The following is a 27,249-nucleotide window of genomic DNA, read 5'->3' as shown; positions in this document are numbered from 1 at the left end:
ACTTGAACAGGAAAGACCAAAGAAGAAAAGACTGAAAAATAAACTATACAGTAGCAGACATGCTGAAAGCCTTCATGTAATGAGCAAAGAAGAAGAATTCATAAAATGAAACAGTAATTCCTTTCCAGAAGATTAATCAAATGGAAATGTTCAACACACCGGACTGGTTAATTAATGCTCAGGTCCATCATTTCACTGTAGGATTTTCCATTTAAGAAAGAGTCTCTCTTCTTAAAACAGAGATAGGTAAAATGATTGAAGTTGCGCTACTGTGGTTTAATTATTTTAAGTCACTTTCGGGTTTGTGTAATACTAAACTGACTCTTTTGTCTTAGTGTTTTTCAGTTACTTGCCCTTAGGATAAATTTCCTCTTCCTCCTGTTCCGTTGATTGGCAGAGCTCTTGTTAAATATGATCATAATCATATAGAAACTCCTGTTTCTATAAATATAGTGTCTGAAGAATTAGTGCCTTGCCATGTACATATACGTACAGTTGGCCTCAATTTTTATTATTTGGTGTTAACTTACTTGATCCTTACAAAGTCCCCATAAATGTAGCTTCACTCATGAATTATTCTTTAGTGCTTTTCCGTATGAAATTTATACTGCGAATATTTTTCCTCAGTAGTCATCTTTGGTTTTGAAGCGGCACAACCAGTGAAAAGAGTAGCTTAAATGTAGCTTAAAGTCATTTCCTTCCTTCCTTTTCCTAGGAACATAGCTTTAAATGCACGTCTGCACAGGAGCACGCTGGCAACGCGGGGCTCTCCGTGGTGGCCCTGCTGCCTTCGGCAGCCCAGCACGGCTGCGCTAATGGACCTCTGTGCTGGCCCACCGGTGGCTGCAGTACTTCTCAGAGCAGGGCTGAGGACTGGAAGTGCATTTAAAAGCGGCGTGAGTTTCATTTGCAGAGTTTATATCTTTAGCTGGGTTACCAACCCCCCAAAACACAAAAAATCTCTTAAGGTAGAAGGGTTTGGTTTGGCCAGCGATGAGGAGAGCCGTTTGAAAACTTTTAACCACATTGTGAGCTTGTCCAAAACATGTAGAGTTTGGATTCGGGAGTCATTTTAACTTCAACTTTTGCTTTATAAAGCAAACAGCAGAGCTAGGCCAAAAGAAAGGATTCTTAGTACAAAACAGAAAATAATTTAAAAGAAAAAAACTGTCCCCCTCAAATTGAATATTTCCTTATTCCTGTTTTTCCCTCCAATGTGAAGCAAGAAGACATTTAACTTTGGTATTAAACTTCAGTGGCTTAATGTCATGCTGTAGTTCTTACCTACAGGCGTTGATCAAATTATTTCTTATTTAATCTCTTGCCTACCAACTGTGCTTATACTAACTGTAACGTCACTTTTCTGCCACCTAAAGGAAGGAGGAGTGCCCCATGGGTTCTTCCCCAATAAGCAAAATCTGTTTCCATTGCTGTAGACCAAGTTTTTCTCCCTAGTTCCTGATAGTGTTGTCTCATAATGTAGAGAACAGAGGAACAGGACACTTTAAAACCTCATCGTAAACCGTGATTTAAACCCCAACGTTTTAATAGAGATGTAATATATAAATAATTTGGAAGGATTTTTTTTTTTTATTGTGGTTGTCCAGCTTATAGGCCCCAGTCCAGCAAAGCACTTACATACATGCTTAACTTCAAACATGCGAGGAGTTGAAGTCAAGTATGTGTTTAAGTACTTCCTTTGCTATATGCTGCCTGCCAGTGACACACCGCAGGATGTTTGGTTTCTACAGTAGCAGGTGAGTCATTTTATAAATCTCTCCATATTATGAAGTGATTTCATGACAACTTTTCTACTTGAAATAATCATTCCTGGGTTTTTTGGCATCAGATGAAGTAAACTCCCTGTATTCATACATGGGTTTGTAGTGTCTGTATTGAAAAATGTTTAATTTCACCTTCTGGCTATGCCAGTTCTCAGAGAGGCCAGATTGTTGGGGTTTTTTCTGTGTGTGAATTTGGAGCAGCAGCGAGAACTTAAAACTCTGTCCCTGAGATAAAAAAGTCAGTCGGTATCAATCTCTAGGGAAATTGTTCAGACTGCCGAGAATTTCTTGATGCTTTAACAGCTTATGTTCTGTTTGGTGAAACAAAACCAGGTATTGAAATTATTTGATGGATGAGTGTGTCGGTCCTGGCAGACCTCCTCAATTTGAAATCCTGTAGATTTTTCCTGCTTATAAAGAAATAGAATTTCTTTAAGAAAATTAAAAATCGGATGCGAAGAAGAATAAATGAGAGACAAGCCCGTGTGCGTATACGCCCTTTCACAGCTGGGGTTTTGGCAAAGTGTCATTCCTGCTGTTAAACATGGTGACCTTGCTGCCTATGATTTACTAACTGTTTTACAAACATTTCCTCACTCTGTGAGGTTTGATATGTTCTCCATCCTCAACAGCTCAACAGAGTCACTCAACCGCTGAGCCAAACCTGCCTTTGTTTACAGCTTTTCCGGAAATTTTCACAGAGAAAAAAACTTTCTCCTTTTCCAATGTTTTATTTTTAAGTCAACACTTTCTGTGGTTTATTTGTGCAAAGCAACATTTGGGTACAAGGTATTGCACCGTATCCAAGTGGGAATTGCTGCCTTTCTAAAAATAAATCGGGGGTCATGTGAACCAGTGCAGAAAAATCTAAAGATACCAAATATTACAGGACCTTTACATTTGGTGGTTCTTTTTTCCATAATATTCTGGGCCTGGATTTTTCTGAACTTTTTTTCCCACATTAGTTTCTATAATAGAACATAATGTAAAATGATGAAACACAGGAAGGAATCTTCTTTTAAACAAAATTATCAGTGTTAAAAATAACAATCCTATTTTCCCTCAGTGTGCATTTTTTCTCCTAAGGGCTTTATTTAGTAGTCTTGCTATTAGATATAGCCAAAGAGTCCAGTAATATTTAAGCGGCATTTTAGTTAGTTAAAGCTTAATTTTCCTAAATGCTAATTTGCCTGGTGTGCCTTAAGGTCCCATAGATTTCATTTCATGTTTTGGGTAGGGAACTCAAAAATTGGGGTGCTTTGGAAGAAGAAATCAGAGAGCTGTGTCTGATGTTTCTTTGCATTGAAACTTAGCGCAAATTAAAATTAGAATGGGATGGGAATGTTTTTATTAAATGTTTTTGCAGTGGAGATACGTTTCATGGAAATGTCCTTGTTTCGATGACAGTGTTTCTCAGGGTCAGGGTGGAATTTCTAGTGAAAAAGAGGAGACGAGAATAACCTGGACCACTTCGGCAAGGACACGCGGGGCTCCTCCGCACCCAGGTAGCCAGTCGCTCTCAGGAGTGGGCTTTTCTTCCATTCTCTCTTTCCTTTAAAGTATACGTTCATTTAACGTATTTATTGTTTCTGCTGAAAATGCTACTAGTTTTAGCAGCAGGAGAGACATACTGTGAAACAAAATACTGGTCTACAAAAAATCCCTTTCAGTGTTCTTTATTCTGAAATATCAATTCTCTCTGGTATTTCAGAAAGAAATAAAATTAGTTGGTTTATTGAACATTTTTTTGTAAACTTGCGATTGATGATACAAGAGGTAAAGAAATTTATAGAAGATCATATCTTTATTAGGTGTACAGGTCACTAAGGACTGGGTATTATGTTTTAAATCAACTTCCAAATGAGAAATCTATACTTAGTTTTCAGTCCTGATCAGTATATTCTTTGAGCTATATCCCACTGAATGTATATTTTCAGATCTATCTGAATAATAAATGTTTTCTTTGGATTTTACATCATTGAAGTAGATTGATGAAGTAAAATTTAAATGACCTACAAAGGTGTCGACATTGAACTCCTGCACAACAGAAATGGATACTGTCAAAATACTTTCTTGATATGTTTGTGTTTATATACTGTGGCTATATTACATATATTGCATTTTTAATGCTGTGAAATACAAGTGACTTATAATTCTAAATCTTCCTTTTAAATGCATTAGATTATTGATGCTGTTAAAGGAAATACCCACAAATGGAATTACTTCTCGAGGTTTTGTTTGCTTGTTTTAATCACTGAGAATCACTCATGCGTTTGAAGTGAATTTCTGTACCAGGGTACCAAGTCAAAATGACAGACAGAACGGTCACCAAATGAAAACAACCTTTATATATTGATGAAAAATTCTTTGAAAGCATTTTATATCTAGAAATTATAATTAGTAATTTAATATTTGTTACTTAATGACAGTGTTTTAATGAAAGCTATAAGGAAATATTTGTCTCTTCAGTTCCCGTACATATAAGGGATGGAAAAAAAGAAAAGAAATCTTGAGTCCATTACAGCCCCGTAGACGCGCAGGCAATAGCGGTGTGAGGACTGCCGGTTCCTGGCTGCCAGGAGCAGGACAGCAGGGCGGTCTTGCATCCCGCACGGCACATTCCCACTCTGGGAAAAAAACCTATTTGCTGTTTCAGTTGTCTGTAAAGTGGTAGTGTGAAAAACTGCAGAGCAAGTGGGTGTTATGCAGCACAACATGTTCAGAAAAGTGGTTAAAAGGGAGTGGAAGTGGCCAATGGGTCTTGAGTTCGTCTGGCTGAGGATCAGGAACTGCGACCGCGTGTTCAACACGTGATCTGGAGCATTGCTTGTGACTTCAGAGGGATCACGCTTAGGTCCATCGCTTTTAAGAGCAAGCCTTCGCTCCAATTCTTGAGGGTATTGGATAAACTGCTGGATTTCTTGTTTTGTGCCTATCCTCTAAGGAGGAAATATCACTAAGTTTTAATTTCGGATTGTCATTTTCATTCTGGTTTTATTGCAGGTGTTGTGGTTAAAACAGTGAAGACTTACTAATACATTCAGCGATGTAGTTTGTGATTTTTTCTTCTCTCGGGATTTGTTGGGGTTTTTTCCTCTCTCTGAACCTACTTTTAAAATGTTCTTGTGCAGTTTGGAGGTTGTGTAACCTCATGCCAGGAAAAGCAGAGTGGACATATTAGCACAAGGGCATGGTGTATCGTGCCAGACATACCTTGGCTGTATCTTGATTTAAATCCATAGTTCTGGTGATGTTCACCACCTCAGAAATGAAGAGAACAACACAAGCAACGTGTTTGGCCTTATTTTGGGTTGGCAAAAGCAGCTGTTGATTAATGTCTTCTTACAAAGTAGATGTCCACAAATCAAGAAACCAGGTACGAGTCCTGACCATAGTTGTGTTTCAGAGGCAATTCTGGATCAATCCTGCCTGATGGGAGAGAGGTGCAGGAAAGAGAAAGGGAAAACGATATACTTGCTCGTCCCTTGCTGTTGAAAACACAGCAGCCCTTGAAACGGCTGGCTGCAGACTTTAGTCAGCTCACCAATGCTCTCAGCATGCTTGCGGTTCGAGTATATGATATAAGTAGCGTAGAGTGGTTTTGTTGCTATGGGAAAAGTGCTAAAAAAGGCTGTATCTCTTGTAGAGCTCAGATCCTTTGGGTATTTAATGTACAATTTCTGCTAAGGACACTCAGAATTATACCTCTGATTCTAAATTGCTTAAATGTTGAAACATATGGTCTTGTGTGCTGTTCACTAGGAAACAACTGTCTGTATCCAAGCTGCCAAATTCAAATAAACTCAGACTGTAGAAACAGGGAATCTGCAGCAGCTCAGCAGAACTTTAATAAAAGTGTTTTTACTAAAAGGCAAACCCGACGTATAGAAAAATGCTAATTAAACTAGTGCCATATATTAGTAACAGATAATTAAATGTTAATAGCTGAGAAGTTTTTCAATTAAAAATGAACTGTTTGTGTCCTCTTGATTTCTTCTGGGGGCCAGGTTCGTGTAGCTGTCATTTGTTGAGTTCTCTGCTACAGTAATCATTTTAAGAAAATGCAATTATCTGCATAATTAATTTCTTTGACTGCTCTGCTGTGTCCTTCTTTTGCAGAGGCCAGAATGTCAAAGATCAAGTAGACTAGGGAAAATAAAAAATTCACATTGTGAAAGGATATAAAAAATACTTGGAATTTCAATGCATTGGCTTCTATTTATCTCAAATGTCAAGGGCAGTGTAAAATGTATTTTTAAAATGTGTTTTTGTATGGTTTGAGCCCATTCTTGGCGTAGTTGCGAATCTAGAGGGGCCATTGTTCTTTGAGAGAGTTTGAGGGGGTTTCTTTGTACAAAGTGACAAAAAGAAGACTTGGAGTACTGGGCTGCCATTGTTCCTGTGCGGCGCTGTAAAATTTGATTTGAAATTAGGACCTCAGGGCGAGCTCTTCAATAGCCAGTTTTTATTTTCTGCCAGCATTTTAATCACTCTTGGGCTTAAAGTGGATGACCAACATAATGCCTCTATGTTTAATAGAACAGTTCATATCTTGAAGGCCAGTTAACTGAATTCAGGGATCTGTCATCTGCCCAACATTAGTCTTTTCTGTTTCCTGTCTATTTATGAAGATAGCTCTCCATTCCAGCCAGCTCTCAAAGAAGAGCAACTCTTTCTTTCCTTTTTTTTTTCCCCCCTGAATTTCTTCAATGTAGTAACATCTCTTTTAGTGATCTCTTAAAGGAGCCAAGTAGGGATGCTGCAGTGCAGACGTGGTGCGGATGCGAGCGCTGGCTGGAGCATCGGGTTGTATTAGTGCAACTGCTGAATTTCACCAGATGGAGCGAGGAGGAAGGGACAGATGGAAGAATCGGATTTCGCGGTGAAATGGGATGACGGGAGGGGAAAAGTGATATGTTGGCCTAAGCCTCACGCACCTCGTTGGGATTCACAGTGCAGAGATTTGCGAGTAGGGAAAGGAGGGAAATTGGGGAAGAAATACTGGAGGTTTTAAAGAGCTGATGCCTGAGTCATGTGTTGTGCTTAGGAGATTTGCAGAACAGCGGTGCGACCGCAGAGTGTTTTAGTCAAATTGCAAGGGGTGTGTTTGGATTATGTGAACACTCTGGATGCGTTCATACTGTGCCCTGGGTAGTTCGTGCCCCTGTTTGCTGGAGAGGTACCAGGCTCGTGGCCTGGCTGTCAGCTGCACAGCAGGCACACGGTGGAGCTCTGAATGTTTGAGGATCTGTAGGAACCAGCATTGTGGGCAGGTGTACGCTGATGATGAATCCTGCTCATGCAAGAGAGGACAAAGTCCTCTCCATAAAGAGATGTATTTCGGGTTTAAAGGCGTTTAGTAAATATAAGTGAGCAAATAGAAGGTTTTGCTGGTTTAGAAAGGAGCTACTCAGGGAGTTGCCATTTGTCTGGCACCACTCAACATGAGGTCCTTGCACCCCACTGGCGTCCTGCCCCACGCGTGCCCTCCTCTGAGGACACTGTGGCAGCAGGCCCTGCGAAGGGAGAGCGGTCCTACTGCTTCTGTCCTCTCTGGGGGAGTCGAACGTGAGTTTGCTGGGGTGCCGAGATAGTTATAAGCAAAGGTGACTTTCCAAAAAAGCAGCAGGACAGTGCAAATTACACTTTTTTTTAAAAAAAAAAGTTGTATTAAGTTATTCTCTGGTGCTAGATTGAAAGACATAAGGATTTGAATGGATGTTCCTTCAGTAATTTGATTCATGTACACTGAGCTTCACATCTGCCAGCCGATATCCCTAGCCTCTGTTGAGATTGCTATCATGAGTGCTAATTATGACGGTGGTGGTATGTATGATTAGGGAAGGGACTTAAACCACTAGGCTATTTCATGTAGACCACTAACTAGTCATTAAATGGTAATGACTTCTGATTGCATTTGAACTGGTCAAAGCTGACACCAGTAGCCTAAACTAGAAAGAAAAATGTTTTATATCCCATTACTAATTATGATCTGTTATACATTACAATTAATTCCTAGCAAGCTTAAATTTAGTTTTAGTTTGCCAGAAATGAAACAACTTCAGACACAGATTATGATCTTCAGAAATCGCTTCGCTCATAATCATCTGATGCCTTTGTTGTCTTTATTTGTACGTAATCAACAGAATCTAGCTTGTGTTCTACACTTTTCCTTGTGCAGATGCAGAAGAAAAGTGGCTCACCAGAGCTGGAGAACTGTAAGAGGTTAACATATTCAACATCATCAAGCACAGCTTTTCATTCACTTTCAAATGGAGCTGTGTGGGTGGCTACACAATGTGGGAAACTCTTTTCATTGAAGAATCTGAATATTTTGTAAGGAAGTGAATAGTTGCAAATAATCTTTTCTGTAACACTGAAATAAAGAACAAATGAGCTATTCTCAGAAAATACTGAAGCATTATTGTCTTCAGTCATTTAACAGAGCTATACAGAAAAAAATATTCCAAACTTGACAGATTTGTATCCTAATCTTTCGCTCCTTCATCAGGAGGCTGTGTAGTTTGTGTAGCTGGTATCAGTTAAAGCAGAATGAGTTAAAGGAATACATTTGCTTCAGCACTGCGTGAAAGTAAACATTTTGGGAAATACAACTCAATTTCTTAAATTATAAATGTCAGCTAGAACTACGATAGTCAACCTGTGGCCCGTGGACTGGATACGTCCTCCAAAACGCGCAGCAGCCTGTGAGTGCCAACTGTTCGGCTTCCGTGGTAGAGCTGCTGCAAGCCACCCTCTTGTCCAAGGCCCCATAGCTCTTCCCCGCCATGTGTCTGAGACGACGTTGTGGGTTTATGTCAAAACATTGGATACCTGCTGCTTGAAGATACAGTTTTATTTTAGGAGGGGAAAAAAAAATGTAGAAGATGCCATATTAGAATGGTTGAATGAAACAATACATTTGTTCTGTTTATTTTAATAGTCTCTCATTTTCCTACCATCACGTGCTGGAGATGTGGTTGAGGTCTTTGTGAAAAATAAAACTAAAAAAAAAAAATCAGTGTAATGACTACAGGAATTCCTGTGCCATTTCCTCTCTTAAAAGTAATTTTACTTTCAAGTTTTGGGCCATATGTTAAGGTATAGCCAAAATAATATCTTTCCAAAAAGAGAGAAAGAAAGGAGCAAGTTCTTGCTCTGTATAGAGCAACAGGCTCCTGTTGGTTGGTGTGCTGGTTTTGGCTGGGGTAGAGTTAATTTTCGTCACAGCAGCTAGTGTGGGGCTGTGTTTGGGATTTTTGCTGGAAACAGTGCTCATAACACAGGGATGTTTTCGTTCCTGATGGGCAGTGCTCACACAGAGTCAAGGCCTTGTCTGCTCCTCACCCCACCCCACCAGCGAGCAGGCTGGGGGGGCACAAGAAGTTGGGAGGGGACACAGCCGGGACAGCTGACCCCAACTGACCAAAGGGATATTCCACACATACGAGGTCATGCCCAGCACATAAAACTGGGGGAAGAAGGAGGAAGGGGGGACATTCAGCGTTTGTCTTCCCAAGTCACCGTTAGGCGTGATGGAGTCCTGCTGTCCTGGAGATGGCTGAACACCTGCCTGCCGATGGGAAGCAGTGAATGAATTCCTTGTTTTGCTTTACCTGTTAAACTGTCTTTATCTCAAGCCACGAGTTTTCTCACTTTTACTCGTCCAATTCTCTCCCCCATCCCACTGGGGGGGAGCGAGCGAGCGGCTGAGTGGGGCTTAGTTGCCAGCTGGGGTTCAGCCACAACAGTTGGTCTGCACAGAGCTGCCCGCACACCTTGTAGCTGGTTTCATTGCCCTGCAGCATGAGGTGCAGCTCTGTGAAATGTGGCTGCTCGGGACAGAGCCTCCTGCCTGGTGGAGCGTCCCGATCAAATCCCAGACTCCCTTTGGAAGAGTGACAGGAATGATATGACGTGAGAATGAAATTTTGCTTTCATTTTTTTACAGAGGTGAAGTTTTTCCCTGACTTATCTATTAAACACGTTACTGCCTGTGGCATTTAAAGGACAGGGCCAGGCTTCAGGAGTCCCTGAGTCGTGATCCACAGCCCTGGTTTCTTGTATTTCCATCCATGACGTTTAGCAGTGACGCTGCAGGGATGAAGCAGTGCTTTTCCTGCAGTCCGCAAACGTAAAGCACTGCAGAAATTCAGGGCAGCTGCTACAGCTCTGCGTGCATCTGTATTCCCATATAGATAAAACTTACAGTAAGCATGAAGGATCTGAAAGGCAAGCCTGAGTAGGTCAGCATTAGCCTTGACTAAACATGATTAACTTTATCCATCTCCTGGTGTATGTCTTTCCAATCCACTCCAGTGCTTGATTTAATTTTCCTTTTATGTAAACTCAAAGATTTAGCTTCATTAGAATGATTGCAGGGATTCACTGCATATGGCCTGTTGCTTTCTTGATCCCTCCAGGGTTTTCCTAGCAAACACTTCAATCTGGTGAGGTGGGGGGAAAAAAAAAATTAAGAAGTCGCTGACAGCAGGGCATGAAAGAGCTATCACAAAAAAGTTGCTCAGGGAGGAGATGTAGTAGGAATCCTGTTTGGAAAAATGAGCGCCAGGTTAGATCCTGCTGGGGAGGAGGGAAGCCGGCCCTGGGACTCTGCTGATGCTGGAGCGCCTGGGGCTGCTCCCGGGTCGCTCGGGTCAGCACACGCTCTACTGGGATCCAGACTAGGTGAGCTGTGTGCCTGTTTCCCTGAGCAATCATGTATTTTAGGTGATCAGTAGATACTCTTCTATTTCTTTTTTTAATAATTAAAAATTAGTTGTAAAATTATTTTCGAGAGATTTTGTAAAGAACGGTATGTGCACTTGTTCTAAATTACCTGCTTTGAATGTCCGCAGAAGCATATCTTGTGTTACATCAGCCTTTATTTGTTTTTACCTTTTATAACAAGTTCAAAAAACAGCCACAATTGTTTTCAAGTTTTAGGAGGTTAATTTTGTATAGGCCATTTTAGCCACTATTTTAAACTTGTTTTCTTATCAAAAAAAGGACTTCTGGCTTTTTCCACAATATTAGATCTATCATATCAGAGTACTTAATTGAATATTTTATTGACCGTCTGCTTGCCCTATGCTAACCTGCCTGACATCCAAAGTTTCTCTCTCTCTGGAGATGCGATGTCAGTTCTCATTAAGCAGCTAAGCGTGAATTTTCCCTTCGTATCTCCTGTGAATAAACTCCATCCCAGCAGGCAGACACTGGGCCCTGGTGCATCATGCAGACGTCCAGATCTGGAGCCAGGCGTAGGCAATGGGTGGATTTAAGGTGGTCTAGGCAGGGGTGTGCTGTACAGCACAAGTATTTTCCCTCTGGGGCTTGCATCAGCATTTTGTGTAATTTTGCTTTACGCAAATGTAAAGGTATCGAAGAGGAACGTTTCTTCCCCTGGCAAGGTAATTGCTTTATTTCTCGTAGAAGGAAAGCTGAAAGCAAAAGCTAAGAGGAAAGCTTTAGATTGGATATTAGGAAAAATTTCTTCACTGAAAGGGTTGTCAAGCACTGGAACAGGCTGCCCAGGGAAGTGGTTGAGTCACCATCCCTGGAGGTACTGAAAAGCCGTGTAGATGTGGTGCTCAGGGACATGGTTTAGTGGTGGACTTGGCAGTGCTGGGTTAACGGTTGGACTTGATGATCTTAAAGGTCTTTTCCAACCTAAACGATTCTATGATTCTATCTTTTGCTTAAATTAGGCAATCTATCCAAGAACATGGATTTGATTTACCAAGCAGTTGCAGTTACAAGTGCATTTTAATTGTCTCAGTTCATTTTCCAGAATTTTATATCTGTTATTAATATTTCATTTTACTTTCTGTATAACTTCCTTTTTAAAATTTAAATTCTATATTTTCTTTCTTTGTAGAAAAACAGAAAATTGTGTTCTGTCACTGTATGGTTTTATGGCCATATAAACACTTTGCTTGCAGTCTGCTCTTGTTGGCCATTGGTTTTGAGAGCTCTGTACCGAACCTGTCCTGACTCCCTCTCAATAATATGCCCATGGTTTTTGCTGTGCTATGTGACATTTACTAAATAATTTTAATATGAAGTAGGTTTAAATCTTTCATAATTCTGTAGTTGACATGGTTGAAATGGTGGACAATTTCATTATGTGCACTCCTTTGTATGTAAGGATTGTTTGGCAGACTAGTTATGGCATCTCTTAGCAAGCATCCAGCGGAAGGGAAAAAGAGAATTTTATTCCAAGCCATAAAATATTTTGGGCCACTTTTCATGGTGCGTTATTTTAAAATACCGCATTTTTAAACAGACTCTCAAAATAACTAGAAAATGCATTTTCCTTCAAGAAATAAGAATTCACACCAGAGCCTACCATAGGGACAGCTTTTGAATAGTTAACTTTACCTGAGCTCTGCTATTTTTAAAAAGCTCTCAGAAAGAAAACAAATTTGGAAGAACAGATTATGGCTTTGTGTTTTTAAGCGTATTTTTGTTGTTGTCGAGTTGAAGAGATGAACAGAATTGGTTCAAATTATATTGCTGCGACTCCACCGTACGACAGATCTGCGTTCACAGCAATGTGTCTCTAACTCAAAATGCAATAAGAAAGGGAGGAAATTTAATTTTGTTATTGTGATTACGGAGGTCTGCGGGAGAAGTGGGTCTACGGGGTGCAGTCCTCGGTTCACGTGCTGGTTGGACGGCTTTGGGTTTTTAATGCCTTTCTTTTTTTCAAACTTGGTGTCAGATGTTGTAAGTTAATTTATTTTCCTATTAGTTTTTGCTAATGATACTAAAGCCTTTTTTTAAAAGCTTTCCTAATTAATGATATTCTTGCTATCAAACAAAAACTATATTGTCTTTGAGAAGTGCCTGAGTATTTTAAAACAACAGGCTGTTAGTAGGTTTTATTGCCTCATGAATTTAGGGTCAACACACCTATTATTTGCCAGAGTTAATTTGTGCTGGGTTATTGACTGTCTGGGTTGTTAGGGATATCTGACTCTTGTAAAAGTTACACTCATCTCAAATTGTTGTAATTTTATTCTTTGTGCTCTACTTGCATGGTGCCACAATATTTAGCTAATAAAAGAAGGGAAACAGTTGTACAAAGGCAGGGATTTAACTTCAGGCTCGTGAGACCAGGGGAAATAAGACTGTCATTACTCTTTATATTCCTTCTTTCTAACACTGAATTGTTTTTACTTTCCTTTAGATAAGGAGGGGGTAAAGACAGCTTTCTAAAATCGTAAGACATGTAAAAATGTCCAAGATACTTAGGATTTGCAAAAGTGCCTAATTAGGCTTTTCAGATGTCTCTGAGTTCAGTGATTGTCTACCAAGGTAAAGTTAGGCCAGTTGCAATGAGCTCAGCGGCACTGAAATAATGCAGCTAACACCAACTCCCTGTAAAAAAAATTGAAGAGCATAGTTTCATGTATAACTCTTTGTATGTCAAGGTGAAAATATACCCCTTGGACTCTCCGAACTGGAAGCACAACAGATAGTAAAACTAGCAGTTGGTTTTAAAAATTTCGTAAGAAGCCATCCCTTCTGTGTTTACAATTCAGAAATAAATTGCAGTCCTGTAGAATCGTTACTTCTGTTTTTCCAAGTGTCCGCTTCCATCACAAATCTGAGCCATATGTCCTTGTGGGGTAAGATGCTGGCTGAACTAAAACATAGTCCTTTTCTATAAACCAGCATTCCAATACGCAATGGCAAGCCAAAGTCTCTTGCTGTGTCATGCCATCTGAACTTCAGTCGATAAGCAGGTCCTCAGCAGAATCCAAATTTGCCCCAGTAAGTCATGACCTGTAATGTGGGGATTGGAAAATATCCAATTATTCTGCAGGACGTACTGGGAAATAGTATGTTTCTGTGTAGGAAATTCAGAAGAGTGGTGAGCTTGGTCCTGTTGTCCCAGTATTTTCCTGGTCAGATTTTTTTATATGCCTAAATATATTATTACTACTTTGGGTGAAAGTACTGCATTTCTAGAAATGACCTTTGCTTCGTTCTGGGCTGATAGAAACAATTAAAAATTATTCCTAGGTATGCTGGATCTTCTGCACATCCAGGGTACACTTGACAGAAACTTGTTCTGAAAGACAGTTAGTACAGTCTACATTAAAAAGTAGATGGATATTCTGACCTCTAAACCCAGGACTGCTGAGCAGATGACAGTCTAATTCTTTGCTTCATTTCCAGCGGGCTCTGTCTTTTGGCTCTCTGCAGTGGATATTTATTGCATAAAAAGGGGGAAGCATCTGATACTGGTTTAAGACCATGAGTCTAGGAGTTTCACTGACTGCCATAGCAATTGTGAGGACAGTATCTAAGAAACTAAAGCATCTGTGATTATCTTGTATTTAGCTGAGATGCATATGATCTCTGTCATGGTTGCTTTGTAAATAACTACCCCAATCCTTCCCGAATTATTTTTACTAGTTTTTAGTGGGTGTATAGCTTTTAAAACTGGAAAAACCAAAAGCTGGCTCTGTTCATTTTCTCATGAAATTGCAGCCAGAGCAGTAAATTCATAGCTAAGCGCTTACTCATTGGCTACTGTATTATAAATAACTCTTCACCTTGGCCCTGTTTCTCCAGCCATTATTCACTGTGAGTAGCACTTACTCATGAGCACAGAGTAGCAGAGAAGTAAATGATTCTGCTATCATTACTCACAGTTTTAGTACCCTGGCACATCAGGAGGTCTGCTTTCAAATGAGGCACCGCTTTCCTGGAGGAGAAGTAGCAAATTTTCTCGCCTGATAGGACTGTATTTGCAAAAAATAACCCAAGGAATGGCTACTGAGTCAGTGCTTTCAAAAATCAAAGCAGAGAAAAGTGGGGAGAAACTACAGGTATCCATATGGGATATTTGGAAGTGTATACGCCTAAGAGGTTTGTCCTTGGGCTTTGTCAGAAGTGCAAAGCTGGGGCGCAGATTAGGAGCACTGACGGGAGAGCCGTCACCTCCTTCCTCCTGCTCTCTCCTTGCCATTACACTGCTTTGCTTTCAAAGTGTAAATTAACTTAAAGGTTCAAAGCTTTTGGGGAAAGATTCCAGACCAAAGGTCATCTTTTCTGGGTGGTTTATTGGCTGTCCTGTGTTTGCCCGCATCTCTAGTGTTTACCAGCTGAGGGAGTTTATGAAATTTTGATGTAGGAATTAGGTTGTTGCTCATCTTGTACCTTCTTGCTCGTATTATTGACAGTACCACTGAACTGCTTGAGGCAGATAGCATCTCAGTGATCACTGTGCTATTTCAGCTCTCCACTGCTGACAACATCAGAAGTGTTTTAACAGGGTTTTAATGGGCAGCCTCTGTAGCTCCTTGGAGGGTTGCAAATAGCTGCTGTGAAAAACCTTTTCTGCCGCTCTGAGCTGACATGCTCTCCTTTTCTCATCCAGCTGCTGCTTGTTTGTATGGCTGCAGCTCTGTTGACAAGTACTTCTTATTTGGGCCGGGCACTGTGGAGACCGTGCGAGTTAAGCAAGTTCCTGCATCTTTTGGGTGAGCTGCGGAGAATAACGACATGGTTGTGAAACCACTGGGAAGGGCAGCATGATGAGATGGTAACCCAAACTGTGTTCAGAAATCCCCTCTTCTCTGTTAGCTGTTTCAAAGAGTAATCGTACAAGTTACGCTAATGCACAATACAGAGCTTTCTTCTCTGTTTTGTTGCTCACAACTTATTTCCGATGATACCCCAGAGCAAGAGTTAATGATTTTGAAGAGAACAACCTTTATTTTTTAGCAGAAAACAACAACAAAAAAAGGATAAAATAAATCACTATTTCTCAAGACAAAGCGTTAATTTGATAGCAGCAGTTTCTAGCTGACTGGTTGCCTTGCTCTGCTTGTTACCAGAAATGAGGCCCTGAGCGCAGCTCTCTTTGGACTATGTAGAAGCTTTCTCCTCCCCGTTTTGCTTAATATAACTATAATGTGCCCTTTATCACACTTCAACTTGAGTACTCCCAGTTTAGAAATAGTGCATAATACCCATGGGAAAAAGCACTGGAAACGTACATTATAAAAAACATACAGACGAAGCTCAAAAGATCCACTGACATGTAAATTTAATTAAAAAATTATAGGTTTTCAATGAGGGCTTGTGTCTTCAATTTACCAGTTTCCATGACTTCTTCAGAAAAAGTGTTTCTTTTTGCATTCTTGGTGGAAAACACTCTGAGGGATATTACAGTCCCCCAGAAGAGTATCTATTCTGTGTCACAGAAAAAAAAAAATTACCCAAAATACGTACACTTCAAATAAGTAAGAGAAATACCCACTTTCTTGTTTTGTTTTATTTCTGTCCTCTTTAACAAAAGTTAATCTTTCCAGTAACCAGCACTGCATGAAAAAGTGTGTCCTAACTGCGTGAATAAGCCTCCTTTTCACTGCACGTGCAAATTTAAAGTATTTCAGTTCTTTCCATAAAAGGCATGTGAGATTGGATAAAATGGCTAAGCTGGCGAGTGGGCAAGCAGAAGAAGAGCCAATGGCCAGGGGAAGAGGCAGGCTATAGATAGGGCTCATTATATAAAGTATCGCTGTTCAAAGAGGATTCTGGCTTAAATAAGAGACTCCCAAAGTTTTATTGAAAATCTTATGAATTGCTCCATCTACTGCATGTTTAAAGGAAGAAATCCCCAGCAGCGAAACCCCACCTTACTTGGCGTGATTTGCTGGGGCTGAGAGCGTGCCGTGCAGAGCAGCCCAGCGCGTCGAGGTTCGTGCAGTGGGGGAACGCACAAATGTGCTAAATCCGGAGATTCTCCTCTAGGTCCTCGGTCTAAAATCCTAAGTGAAGAGTAAAACTTGAATCTCTTGGCTACTAAAACTTAAAAGGAAAATCTAAAGATCTTTGAAACTTGCCAGGATTAAATGCTTTTCTTAACTCTATTCTTCTATCTACTCTTCTTTCAACAAACCCGATCACAAGCTGAACTACTTAAATATCAGTGTATTATAAAAGCTACTTCTGCTTAATACCCATTATTTCAGTTTTTAATGCAGTAAAGGCAGTGGCTTTTGTGGTGCTTTATTAAGTCCAAAGCAGCTGTTCAAAGGACCAAATCCTTAGGTTAAGGGAGAGAGAAAAACCCCTTGTCATGGAATTTCAGCCCCTCGGTAAATGGAGGAGCCGTTCAGAGCACAGCTCTGACTTTCACGCTTCTTTCTGCCTTCAAGCTTGTGGTTCTGCTGTGAGTTGCAGCACTGAAAACCACTGTGGGTTTTGTTTCTCTAACTTAATTAATAAAAATAATTCATCAGTAGCTGATGCCTTTCAGAGTGGTTTTTCCCTCAGTCAGCTTACTGGGGAAGAGGGTCATTATAAATTATAGGTAGCAAAAAAAAAAAAAAGGCAGAATAAAGCTTCTGATGTGGTGGACTTCTCTTAACGTAACGTCCCAGCCTAGTTTATTTGAAGAAACTTGTAGCCAAAATGCTGTAATCTAGTTTATATACATTGTTCAATGTATAAAATGAAAAAAAGAGTTTAGAGTGTTTTATGAGCAAGACCAGAACTTGCTTGGGGATTATCTGTTTTAAATTCCAGAAGTTATTATCAAAACAGAAATTTCTAAGATGTACTAACCTCGTATTTGGAATTACAGAATTAGCAGTATTTGTTTGACAGCACATTTTAAGTGGGAGAGCTTTATAATCAGCTATATGTTCACGTGACATTTTCTACACTGCATACATTATGTATCTATACAGCTTTTATACCACCCCTGGGTCAGACGCATACACACCTGCTTGTTGATGACCTGAGACAGTCTTCTAGGGGCTTGGCGTACCTGGTGTGTCACCAGCTTCAGAGCCATTAACAAGAGCTGAGCATGCTTATCCCTCTGCGCTCCTCCTTCCCTTCCCTCCTCTCGTCCTGCGAGAGCAAGTGACTTGTCCCGCAGCCGTGGTGCGCTTCGGGACGCTGCTGCTGCTGTGTGGTGTTCCTTTCTGTTGAGTTTGATGTTGATTAAGGGAAGACAAGGGGAGCGAGTGCTGGTTTGAGTTTATTGTTATGCGTATTGTTTGTCACCGTTGTTGGTTCAGTTGATGCTTTGAAGTTAGTCTTGCGTTGGTGTTGCATCTTAGGCAGAATTGTTTCCTGCTTCCCTGTTCATGTTATTTCACTTGCTTTTACGTTCACTTCTATTTCATAGCTTTGCTCTGCCAATTTGCATATAATTGTAAGAAACTTGGCTTTTGGTTTTATCCTGTAACTTTTTCTTACAGGAGCCATTCTTTGCCATGCAGAAAGACACTTGTGTGAGTAAAAGGCGTTGGACTAGCCTTGTTATTACTGAGTTTCCCATTAACAAAAATGTATTATTTTTAATCTTGTTTCTTAACATGTTGTAAACAAGGTCACAACCAATTAGAAATCAGAGCCACATTCATTCAAAAGGGTGAATCTGACGTAGTTATGCCTCTTCACCCAGGTGCATTATGTGATTTCAGTAAGTATGCAACGATCTGCCTATCCGAGCAGGTCTGGACTGTAGCAAGATCCATACAGAGAGGTTTAAAGGCTGACTGCATCGCTACAGCTTTCTGTTTCTTTAACATCGTGGAACAGAAAACAGTGTACGATTGCACAGGTTATGTCCCTACTTGAATTCTTTCTGTCTCCTTTCCTTTATTTCCATTTAGCTCGTGAGGAGAGGGGAGGGTACCTCAGGTTCCCCCAAGCACTTAGACCCAGCTTTACCCTTTTCCTCCGAGATCAAAAGGCGGAGGGCCACCGGGACAGCTGGCACTGCTGTCCGAGGCTCAGCAGAAGATTTCAGCTGCCAGTTGCTGGTTACTGTTGCTCTGTCAGGATGGGCAGGATGCAGATGTAAAACAAATATATTTTCATCCTGCGTGTCTGGGGACAGGCAAGGTACTGCATAGCCAATAAAGAGCACTTCCTTGCTTCAGGGTCGAAGAGTTTCCCTAAAACTAGACCCTGTGTGTAACTCTATAGGTTAATTCACCTAAAATAATTTCTAAAATTTCCTTACATAGCATGTGATTCTTCAGCGCGTGAAGCAAATGTAAGCTGCAGGGTCTTAATTAAAAAAACAGAAAAGAAAATCTCTCTCATGCTTCCCTGCGAGGGCTCGTGCGTTAGTTGTGAGATTCATGTGCTGTCCTGGAGCATCTCCTGCATCTGCAGTGCAGCGCGGGGAGGCTGCGGGGCGTGGGGCTTTGCTGGGCGCAGCACCCATCGCCCATGGTGCAGGGTGCCCAGGCGAAGGCCACGCTGTGACAGAAGAAAGCTGAGACGCTGGTTCATGCTGTGTAATATCCGTTTGTATTTATGGCCTGATTCTGAAGGGTATTAAATGTATAAAATATGTATGCTTAAATGATGTATTTGAATCTTAAAGTCACTCCACTGTTAATGTGCTTTTAAGAGTTTTCATGACGATGTGCTTAGGTAGGAACAAATTGGGCTTGGAGAAATGTGTAGGGAAGTTGAAATTTAGGATGCCAGGTGGACTCGAGCTTCTTCGGCCGGGTTTTGCAGCAGGAGGAGGCAGGGCTGGAGCGTGGCTGCGTGCTGCCCCTCCATGGCTGTGGCACTTTCCTTACCAATTATTTTGCCTCCAACTAGAGCTAGCCCTGGGGCAGTCAGGTATAGAATATAGATGTTAGCAGCCGCTTGATTGATGATGCTTCTGGCTTTGACGGAGGAGAGGGTGTGCCTGCTCGTGGCTTCGGCCATCTCTGAGCAGGCTCGTGGGGAAGCCTCTGCCATTGCTGCGTATTCTTCAGTGACTAGACATAAGGCGACTCATCTTGCAAATGTTTGTAGTCACATGCTGCAGAGTTTTTTAGGCAAATCTTGTTTAAGCAACTGTCGGATGAAAACTATCAAAGCTCAGTTTTGTTCCTGTAAATCTCAGAATATTCGTCATAGGTTAACGGGGATGAAAGCAGTCATGTGTAGCAAAGCCACAGTGCTGGGCTCTTGTGTTCAGGAATTTAGAGGGAAATGAGTATCCTCTCGCTTTCATTTACTTTCATTACTGTGTCTTCCTCTATTTCCATGCGCTGAGGTCTGGCAGTCTTGGAACTAGCCAGATCGTTTCTAAAATGCAATATTTGCCCTATGCCACTTATTACAAGTCTGCATCTTCAGTGACAGAATTGATTCAGTTGGTGCTGCTGCACTTTTAATGTTACCTTTTATGTTCATGTTTGTTCCAACAGAGTGGCCACTAGCACAGACGGCTTGAACTTGTATCACCCGCAAACTGACAACGCTGGAGCCACCAGTTTGTCATTATCCCTACTAGTGTATCTGATTTAATTTTGTGACAGTGGATTAATTCTTAAAATCGCAGTGCTTTTTGCTCGTTAATGGTCAGTAAATGATTCGGGGGGGGTGGGGGAATGGAATTCATCAGTTTTGTAGTCGTTGTAATTCTTCTAGTTTTAAGTTGTTCTATAAATATGTCTTTATGGATGTAGTTTTACTAGCTTAAAAACATCTAATTGAAAACAGTTGCTTAAATCTCTTTGGATCAAGAAGGCAGTAATAAGCAAAGAGAGTGTCTTATCCCTACAATCCAGAAACGCTTAGTGACTGGTATACTCGGTGCATGTGTAATCAGCTTCTTGTTTCATTTAAAAACCTTAGCTCTTTTGGTGTGATTTAGTACTTCACCAGCAGCGTGTTTTTTCTCGTATCTAAGATTATCAACTAGTGAAACAAAATATAAACCAAAATGGCATGACATACAAAAATGTTTTTAAAAATATTTAATTCATTTATGCCATCTTGTTGTGTGTATAATGTGTTCTAGAATATCACCGGGCTTCCGAGAAAAAAAAGCATTAGATTTGCCTTCTTGTAAATTAACGTCTTGTTGCACATTACGTAACATTATTCTTATGACTTAACGTTTGCATCAGGCAGGACTGATCTCTGCTATTTTGTGAGGTACCCAACAGATGAACTCGTAGCTCTTAGATGAGATCAGCCTGTGCATTTACCTATTGATGCTGCTTGTGATTCCAAAACCAATGAGCTCCAAGGGATAAAGCTTGGATATGCATACCTTTGCTTTCTGAAATAGCGAGGGGGTCGTTGCTGTGATTTGGGGTTGGTTCCTTGTCTACTGTTTGTTTAATGTCAGAAATTTAGGTCCTTTCTAGCTTATGAGATGTAATGACTGTAGATCCCATGCATGATAGTGAGATACTTCCATTAGTTGAAACACTCTAGGTTATGTTGGTAATACATTTAAACAAAAATTATTGATGACCACTCCAGTTGTTGGCCTTTTTTTAAAGGCTTATACCTGCGTCCCTCTGGCTTGAAATGTGGTACCATTTTCCAAAGTGGTCCTCAGAAAGTGCTCTACCAAACCTCGGAAGCCTATAAATGCTACACAGCTCATTTCCAAGCCGGGAAGCAAGGAAAAGAAAGCCTGTCTGTGCTGGGGGAGAGGGAATGCAATGCAAATTTGCAAATGCAAATCTTTCTTCATGCAAGTGGGAAGTAAAACAGGTTAACTTACATGATCTTCAGTGATGATTTCTTTGAGCACCTGTGTTCATTCATATGGCTAGGACTGTTCTCATGGTCAGTTATCAGATCTCATTAAGAGTTGTAATTAACAGAGGTGGTAATTTCATAAATTTGCAAGGACGCATTTAGCTGTGCTCTAGATTGCGTGCATCTTGTTCCTTATTGCTTAAACAGGCGAACTGTGACGTGGACTTTCATGGGAAAACTACATCGCTCAAAGTTTTGTCATTTTCCTTTTTTTATTAATTTTATTTGTAAATGTCAAATAATTTCATATGACTTTATTAATCTGAAATATTAAAAAGTTGTGGTAGCATCGTGTCTCAGACGTGGGCGGTTTGGACAGGCTGCATTCCCACAATATGAAGGAGCACACACTTGTGCAGCTACAGCATCTTATTCTTTGTTCAGGACTTAAAATGCAGTGAGAGTTCAACCCCTGAAATTCTTTTTCTGAGTCTTTTTGATAAGCAAGTAGCACTTCACACAAGCCCATTGTTAAAAATCACTTGCTGTTTGGTGGTTTAAGAAATGCGTAAGTGTATTCTGTCCATCTAAAAGCCATCTGTTATAAAAAATAATCAGACATCCTTTTTTCTTGTACATTTGTGTCATTCTGTGAATCAGAAGCATTTTATGTACTAAGGGCAATGTGCTTTGCTTTTGGAATTCCTGAGTTTCACTAAAACCCCGGGGCATAGTTGGTTCAGGAGACCTGAGGTGACCTGTAAATGGGAGCTGCTGTGTCCCTTTGCTGCTTAGCAAGATCGTCTTAAAGAGAAATTGAAATACAGTGTCCAGATCCAATATGATAACATTTTAATGCAAAGAGAAAAGCAGTTAGTATTTTTATCCTAGTTGACCTCTTGAAAGCACGTTCAGACGTTAATTACTTCTCATAGCTTTCCTCTGAGAGGAAGATGGGCAGTTTCCTCATTTGTAAGTGACAAATCTGAGACAGAAAAAAAAATTAGGTGACTTTCCTGAACCCAGAGAAAGTCCTTATGAAAGCGGGACGGGAGCTGAAGAGTTCCTGTACAGGCACTGGCAGGCACACAGCTTTGAATGCTGAGCTCTCTCTGCAGGCAGGAAAGGTGTAGGAGAAAGTAATAGCTTTTTTGCAGATTGTTTTGCTTATGACAATATGCTGTCTTGTTTGTGAACCAGCCTTTCCATTCTTCCTGGACTTCAAATAACGTCTTAGTTTTTCTCCTAAATCCAATGATTGACTGTATATAAACATGCTGACAGTCTCAAAAATAATGATGAGAAATCTGCTCAATGTGCGTGTGTGCGTTATGTCCAACAGAAAGAAGTGAACATTGTGTTTAAGCAGCTGGGCTGCCATCTTACCGGGGTTCCCTTCTTTGGTCTTCCCCAGCCTTCCTGTGGGATCCCTTCTTTCAGTTTAAGGCAGCTTAAAATTAATTAAGAATCTTTATGGGCATTGTCTTGAAGTTGGATTCATTTTTAAAATCTAAAATCTAAACTATTTCTCCTGTAGAGGAAGTGTGAATCTCTTTCCTCTTTGTTTCGCTGTGGGTGCAGTAAGGTTATAACCCTCCTCTGCCTCGGCATTGCGAAGTCATGTCTGTTCAGAGCAGCACATCCCCGGGGCCGCCTAACACCGAACGCAGCCGGAGCTGTTGCAGGAAAAATTATCAGAAGTGCAAGGGCTTATTCTACTGCACCGCTTCTGATGATACTTTTGATTTTGGAATTGCAGAGGGGATTGCAAGAATTTTATCCTTTGCACAAGTCGAGGTTCAAACCTAGAGTCTGGGTCAAGATGGCGATGCCTCTAAAAGAAAAAAAAAGACTATAGATTCTTTAGGTGAAGGTTTGCTTCTCACGTGCTAGTAAAATACCCAGCACCAGGTTTTAGGTTAGCAGCCAGACCAGCCAACATCCACAACCTACCTTGTACAGAGGGGAGGGGAGCAGATCTCCAAGGGCCTGAGAAGCTCCAGAAGTCATCTGCCACCCGCACAGAGACACGGATGGGTCCTCTGTGCCAGAGTGGATCCTGCGGGATCTCCATGTGGCCCCCGCTGCTGACCGGAGCCTTCTCCAGTGAGGTGGCACATCCATGGCTGGGGCCACACACGCTGGGCCCAGCAGTGAAGCAAGTGTTGCTCTTCATACTTGAAGGTGCAACCATATCTCCTAGGCGCTGGAAACATGCGACCATGGGATTTGAGGCAAGTGATGCCCGGATTCCTCACCACACTCACGTTTCTACTAGGCGCTCTGCTGCCTGGCTGCTAGATGTATCTAGAAAGATACATCTATCTATATGTATATCTATATCTATACCTATCTATATCTATATAACTCTAATCAATATCTATATCTAATCTATCTCTTTGAAAATCTTTCCTGATTGACCAAATATTAGTTAAGATTTTTAAAACAAGATCTAGCAGTATTAAACTATAAATTAGAAGAAGATAACATAATCTATTACTTCCTATGTATTTCTGACCTACATAAAGGTCTCTCTAACTCTCTTCCTCCCAGTGAATCAATGAGATGATACTCAAACATAAGTAGGTGATAGATAAATAGATAGATATTTTAGATCACACCTCTAGTCCTTAACCAGAGCTCCCAAAATAAAGGAAAATTGAAAATGGGGGGTCGCTAGGAGCCTGAGGGGACGACGGTGCCCTTCTCTGTCTTAGCACACGCAGGGTAAGATTTGGCTGTAGAAAACTTAGGGCTTTTTGAAGTTTTTATATTTTAAAAAACCACAATTAACTGTTCGGGTGTTATAAATCCGAGCGATAGGCATTTCACACTTTGTATTAGGCAGGGCTGTAACTTTGCAAAAGGCAGTTTGTGCGCTGCTTTCCCGGTGCTGCTGGCTGCTGCCCTGCTGCGTGGCAGCCACGTCCTGCAGAATAAAGGAGAAGGCTACAAGGAACGGCAAAGTAGCTCTTCAAGTGGCACTGTGTTCTCAGTGCTTCTTCTGTGCCTCTGTTTTGTCACCTCTTTGTACTTCTGATGGAAGAAGAATTGAAATGTTTTCCTACTGATGGGATGTTGAGCAGAGGGCTGCTGCTAGCTCATGTTGATTGTGTGAGATGCAAGATGAAATTCTTGTATCAGTTGGGAATTTTGTGGAATTTGCTGCCGTTTGACAGTGTTTCCAGATGGAAAGGAGCAACTGTCTGTTTCTGTACAGTGCAATTTTCATTTACTTTAAATGGTTTTGAGTTTGGGGAGGGGGGGGTCTGCTGCTTTGTTTCCAGTAACATGAAGACACATGTTATTTCCACTGGGCTATCTGGAAACTTTTTCTCATGCTGCAGTTCTGTTACAGGTGTGTGTCTTTTGAACAAAGACAAATTCCACTGGAAGTGTTATAAAGTTAGTTGCATTTTCAGTTCTTTTAATGATTCCTTATTTTTCTGGCACAGTAGGTTAGAAACATGTTAAAGCTAGTGGTAAAGTAATTTATGAAGGGCAGATAGAGTTCAAAAGGTTCAAATATACAAGTTCAGTTCCAGCATCATTTGGATCTTCACACCTCAGTGTCCCAATAGAGAAACTGGATACTGAGTTGTTACAGGTTTTACTGTAAAAACTGAGCCCTCCAGAACTTTTAGTAACTAATGGATTTTGCAGAAATGATTTAACTACCCTGGATGTCCATTAGCTGTTTCGCTTTTATGTCTTTGCTGGAAACCTAAATGGCTTTTACTTGCACTTTTTTTACTAGTTATGTGTTTGCAAGAGATGTCTTTTGTATTACAGTAGCCAGTAGGAAAAAAGTGATGCACTCAAAAATTGTAGGAGCATTTAATCATAGTATATCCCAGCTAGAATTTAAATTGTGTGTTGTCAAGAAAGTTTCCATCTGTAGCATACCAATCCCAAGCTGACTACATGCAGTTTTAATCTTCTGACTCTTGAATTCATTCTTTTTTGTGTGGCTTTGGTGGTGTTAAAATTTAATCCTCAGCAGTTACATTGTATTAAGTCTATATTTCTCTCCTTTCCTTGCGTGTCCTACTTTATTACTGGCAATGGATTTTGAAATATCCTGAAAATCTGTGCTTTCTAATATGGGGATGATTGATAAAATACCTTTCTACCAAATGGGTAGTTTAAGAAAGTTTCCTGTCATCTTTGTCAAGCTGCTAGATACTTAGCAAAATTAATCCCCTGTAATATACTATTCCTGTTAGAGGTGCATGTCTTTGATGGGCAACTGTCAAAAATATCTCGCTGATTTAAAAGAATTTTTCATCCAGTTATGTTCATCATGTGTCACTCATACTGGTTTTATCTGTATCACATCACAAATGAGAATGAATTTTGTACACTAATATTAATAGCAATGCATGCCATTTTCTGTATTGCAAAATGGTACAGAATAAGAAAAAAATAGATAAGTCTACAGGTTTTCAGGTACGTGTGACAATTCTGGAAATTTTACACATGGAAAAACTGGCTGGCACAACAGCAGAGGAATGGTAAAACCACTTCCATTTTGGAAGAGAGGAGATAGGACGGGTGTATTTCTCCATGTCGAACAAGCACTTAGCAGGAAGGTAGTGTTGAAGCTGGTATGGTTCACCACACAAGGGTTTTATTTTGTGGTGGAAAATCTAATCTTTCCAAGACCATTTCTCCTGGGTATAAGTCTGAAGTCTGCTTTATATTGGGAGATTGGCATGAAATCCACAGCACTTAAGAGGATAAAGGCCTTTGTCTCCACAATGTACTTTTTTTTTTTTTTTGGAACTATAAAGGCAGTGGAACAAGAAATGGTTTTAGGTATATAATGTTAAGATCCAACCCTGTAATCCTTTCTCAAGTAAAAATATGTTATAGATCAATTTTATTGATTCATATCTTTTTTCCATGTGTTTTAGAAGATTCACTTAAAAAAAGGAAACCTTTCACATTTAACTAATGATTAAAGAATTAAAAAATGATGAACTATAAGGACCTACTCCAATTAGTCAGAATGACATCTTCTTCTGGTTCCTCTGTAGGCACCATTTTCTTTCTGGGAGAAGCATGGGAGACTTTTTTTTTTTTTTTTTTTGAAAATACCATTTCTCTTATTGCCTTTCTCATTTACATGGTCCCTTTAAAGGACCCCGCAGCCTATTCATACATGAGGAAATTGGGTAGCTCTTCAGCTTCAAGATATACTGAGCAATTTTCTGGGAACTGTTGTGATCGTTTAATAACATGCAATATTTGAAGCCCTTCTCTCCTTCCTTGAAATATTACAGAAAGATGGATAATAAATATAAACAAAGCATCGCAAGGAAACAGGGCAGGGTTAGGAAGGGAAGAACCGGGTGAGAGAAAAAGGGGTGATGCAAGGAGCTGCTGGGCGGGGGGAAGATGGCTCTCTGCGAATAGATGTGTTCAGTTTTCAGTTTACAGGCAATGGAACAGAAGAAACAAAATCAAGAGGAGGAGGAGGAGGAGTTGAAAGGAATGAAAAGACAAGAGATTTATTCAGTAAGTAAATTAGAAATTATATCAGATAAAGAGATGGAAACAAGAGCAGATCCCTGACTAATGCAAGTTGTTCTGGCACCGCTGACTTCAAATCAGTTTACACTAGCTCAGGATCTGGACAGACTGGCTGAGTTGAGACCAGAGACTAATTTTTTTAATCTGGACTTCCTTGCTTTGTATACTTAAATTTGACATTTTCTAACATCATAAATTAATGTGCAACAAAAATAGAATTGGCATAGGTACTCACAAGGAGAGAAAAGTGGTAAAAAAGATCGTCTGTCTGGTGCTCAGTGATCTTTGATGTCAGAGGATCACAGCTGTTAGTGTATCAGTTATAATGAACATTTATATGGCTACTTTTATCTTGAACGGACTAGCTATTCTGTCTGATGAATATTGACATGATTGAAGTGAGATTACATAGATTTTAATCAGTTGAGGTTCTGGCTCA

General features: G+C 40.4%; 1 protein-coding gene across 8 annotated transcripts in view; it reads left to right on the top strand.

Moving 5' to 3' along the window:
• Positions 1 to 27,249, top strand: part of BCAS3 (BCAS3 microtubule associated cell migration factor) — a 376,438-nt gene that overhangs the window by 241,089 nt on the left and 108,100 nt on the right. The window lies entirely within an intron of this gene.

This window comes from Aptenodytes patagonicus, chromosome 17 (assembly GCF_965638725.1).
Source record: "Aptenodytes patagonicus chromosome 17, bAptPat1.pri.cur, whole genome shotgun sequence".
Taxonomy (NCBI): domain Eukaryota; kingdom Metazoa; phylum Chordata; class Aves; order Sphenisciformes; family Spheniscidae; genus Aptenodytes; species Aptenodytes patagonicus.
Note: the sequence above shows the minus strand (reverse complement) of the source record. Positions and strands in the feature narration are given on the sequence as shown.